Below are 3,623 nucleotides of genomic sequence, written 5' to 3'. Positions count from 1 at the left end.
ACAGCTTTTTCTGAAAGATCTGTTGGGCGATAGAAAAATTCCTTTGGTAGATCCTGTTTATTAGGTATGTTACCTCAGTGTGTGGATTAAAGTGTGCCTGTCAAAAGGTGTGTTTAGAAGTTGTGTTGGACATATTAATAATTCTGAATATTGAAAACACTTTGATTCTTGTCTTCATAAGGAATGCTTTTGTTTCAAGTGCAGCTGTTAGGAGCTGTTTAGGAGCTGAGCTTTGGTGGGCTTAAATGCCTTCTGAAGTGTAGTTCATAACTGAGTGCCTAGAGCCGGTCATGGTAGTGTATGCGCTTCTCTCTCAAGTCAGGAATTTAATAAAATAAATATATTTTGCTGAAACATAAGCTAATACAATTTTTCACTCCATTTAAGACCAAAATCTTAAATTGAAGCACTGTAACACAGTCTGTGCAGCGCACCAGCCTGGAGCAGTGCTGAATTTTGTGCTGCTCATTTCTTTCTCTAAATGAACCGTCTCCACTGGGGAAAAAATAAATCTTCTATAGAGTCAAAAATATCGTGTGATGGTTAGGAGACAGATTTAAGTACTTAAGGTAACAGTTTAATGGGAATCATCTACCTAAGGTCCGAGGAATGGTCTCCTCCTGGGGTGGTGTGGCAGCAGGGCTGGGCTGCCTCAGCTGCTTGCTGAAACCCAAAGGAGAAGGCCTTACTCTCCCTCCTTCCCTCCTCTCACTGCTGGTGATGAGGTCTGGCCACGAGGTGAGCAGTGAATTCGCCCCACTGGCAAAAGCAGGTTTACTGTTTGTTTTGTTTTGCCGGAGGTCAGTCTAATGTAATTTTGCTGAGCTGAGTCAGCTCGCCTTTGCATGAAGTGAGAAATGAGAGCTGGCTCAGGGCGAGCAGTGGTGGTGTGCAGCTGGGAGGAGATGTCAGGGAAGAGCAGGAAACTTTTCCTTTCGCTGATGAGATGTTGTCTGTGCTCATGGTATATTCAATATGGAAATCTCTAGAGCCTGGGAGTGCTGGAGGATGTACCTCTGCAGACAGTGACTGGCTCCTCTGCCTGTTTGCCACCTCAGCCAGAATCAAGCCAGCTCTGATGTAGAACTGTGTTAGCTAATATACACAGCCCCTTAGGGAAACCTTCCTATTATCCTCTTTGTGTTTAAATTATTTAATGTTACACAATGCAGAATGGCCACATTGCTTTTCGATGTTTAAAGTGACCATATGCCAAATGGAATGCAGGATCAAACTAATGGGGAGTTGGCAGTTTTCTGTGATTTGATCATAATTGGAGCAATGTATCAATCACAAATGCAGGCCCAGAATAGTGCTTCAGTTAATGATTGACATGGATTTATTTAATCTGTATCCGATTAATGAATTAATTATTTGGTTCATAGTGTGCTGTAGGTATTACTCGTGTTAACAGAAAAAATTTTGACCAGTGTTTGAGTGTGATTGAATGTTTTGTATGTTGTGTATCATAGAATTATTGAATGGTTTGGGTTGGATGACCTTAAAGTTCATCCAGTTCCAACCTCCCTGCCCTGGGAAGGGCCCCCTTCCATTAGACCACGTTGCTCAGAGCCCCATCCAGCCTGGCTTTGAACATTTCCAGGGATGGGGCATCCGCATCTTCTCTGGGCAACCTGTTCCAGTGCCTCACTACCCTCACAGCAAATAATTTCCTCCTAATATCTAATATAAACCTGTTCTCTTTCAGTTTGAATCCATTCCTCTTTGTCCTGTTACTCCAGACCCTTATAAAAATGCCTTCCCCATCTTTCTTGTAGGGTTCCTTCAGGTACTGGGAGGCTGCAATTAGTTCACCCCGAAGCCTTTTCTTCTCCAGGCTGACTAATCCCAATTCTCGCAGTCTTTCCTCACAGGAGAAGTGCTCCATCCCTCTGACCACCTTGGTGGCCTCCTCTGGACTCGCTCCAACAGGTCCATGTCCTTCCTGTGCAGTTTTCGATGGGCTAAAAAGAATCATGGAAGAACAGTCAGAGGCACTTGCTGGCTCAGCAGCTTCAGCTGCTGTTGATGGAAGAGAGTGGTTAAAGGCAGAGCACGCAGTTAATGGTGCAAGTCTGAGATTACAGCTTGATTGTTTAAAGTGGACAAAAAGCATTGTATTTCAGTTCATAATAATACTTCGTTTTGGAACTATCACAGTATCATGAATGGTTTGCTAACAGACACAAACATCTCGGTGGTTAGTTTTCAGTGGCTAACCGTTTGTCAACAAAAGCTCTAGAAATAAGCTTAACAAATAACCTTGTGCTGAGAATGAGTCTTCACAATTGTTGGGAAGTAGTGTTTCAGAGACTTGAGGACATTATTTTTTGAAAACTAATGTTTCAGAGATAAAACGTTACAAAAAACTCGAACATGTCTAATCAGATGAACTCTGGAGAAGTTCAGGCCAGAACTGAGCTGGGTCTGATACATTAACAAATTGTGAAAAGTGCACAAAATGAAATTTGTGCAGTGCCTGTCTCAGTTGGATGCTGATGGGTGGCAGACATCCCCTTACAGATCGTGGATGCAGCACCTTTGAGGAAGCTCTGTCTGTGCTGCCAGGCCTCCTGAGCAGGAATGGGTGAATAGATCAGATAGGCAGTAATAACATCAGTCTTGGTTAGGCCTGTTATTAATCACTGGCTGTGTTGTTTGTTGTTGTTGTAATTGTGATTCTGACCAAAGCAGAAAATTGCAGTTGCCTAACAGATTAGATTTTGCATTTAATTTGGCACATGGCCTCTTTAAACATAAAGCCAGGCATTAAGGAATGTGTAAATAGGGAAGAAAGTGCTGCCTCTCAAAGAACACGCTGGATCTTGGAGCCTCACAGCAAATACTCTCTTTCTTTGCATTTCTTCACTTCTATTAGTCTGGTCATTTATTTGATAACTTAAGCATATGTGCAAACAAATGAAGCAAAATCTTCAGCGTTCATTCTATTGCGCTGGAGTTGATCTGTGAAATTGTGGTACATCTGACGTGACTCGAGATGACTGAGCTGGTAGAAAGCTCAGTGCAGCGATGAGCTGCAAGGCCTAATCTTCTTCCCATTCCCAATCCTCCTCTGGTTGTGTGGTTTCACACCTTCCAAGGTGCCTCCACTGGCCCTTGTGTTGCCTCAACTCACCCACTCTTGGGAAAGCTGTCCATGTTTTTGCTGGATGATTTACGAAAGGATGTGGTAAGCACCAGAACTGCTATAAGGTGAGTGGGAGAAACGTGCAGTGGGGGTATAGGAAAAAGAAAACTTAAGTAAAACCCTTGCTCTTGAACAAACTCATAGTTTTAACAGGGACTATTTTATTGTAACTCTTACTAGATGTTTTCTTTTGCCTCATATCCATGCTGGTTATTTAACAATAAATACCGGATGTTTATGTATTCTGATCTTTAGAGAAATTAAACTGAAACTGCTTGAACTACCTGAGTGATCACAGGTAGTTTCTTATTTCCTAAATGCAGTAGCACTGTATCAGGAATTTTTAAATCTGTTACAAGGCCGTTTCAAAACTTATATTTAACTGTAACAGTTTCTACACTGAAATATTTTGCCTGACCTTTTTTTTGAAGTCTGGCTGTTCCTTTCTACGTGTGAGCCTCTGGAGGCTCCCAGA

This window comes from Empidonax traillii, unplaced genomic scaffold, assembly GCF_003031625.1.
Source record: "Empidonax traillii isolate 1590-97213 ecotype Southwest subspecies unplaced genomic scaffold, ASM303162v1 scaffold1599:size102157, whole genome shotgun sequence".
Classification (NCBI taxonomy): domain Eukaryota; kingdom Metazoa; phylum Chordata; class Aves; order Passeriformes; family Tyrannidae; genus Empidonax; species Empidonax traillii.
Note: the sequence above shows the minus strand (reverse complement) of the source record.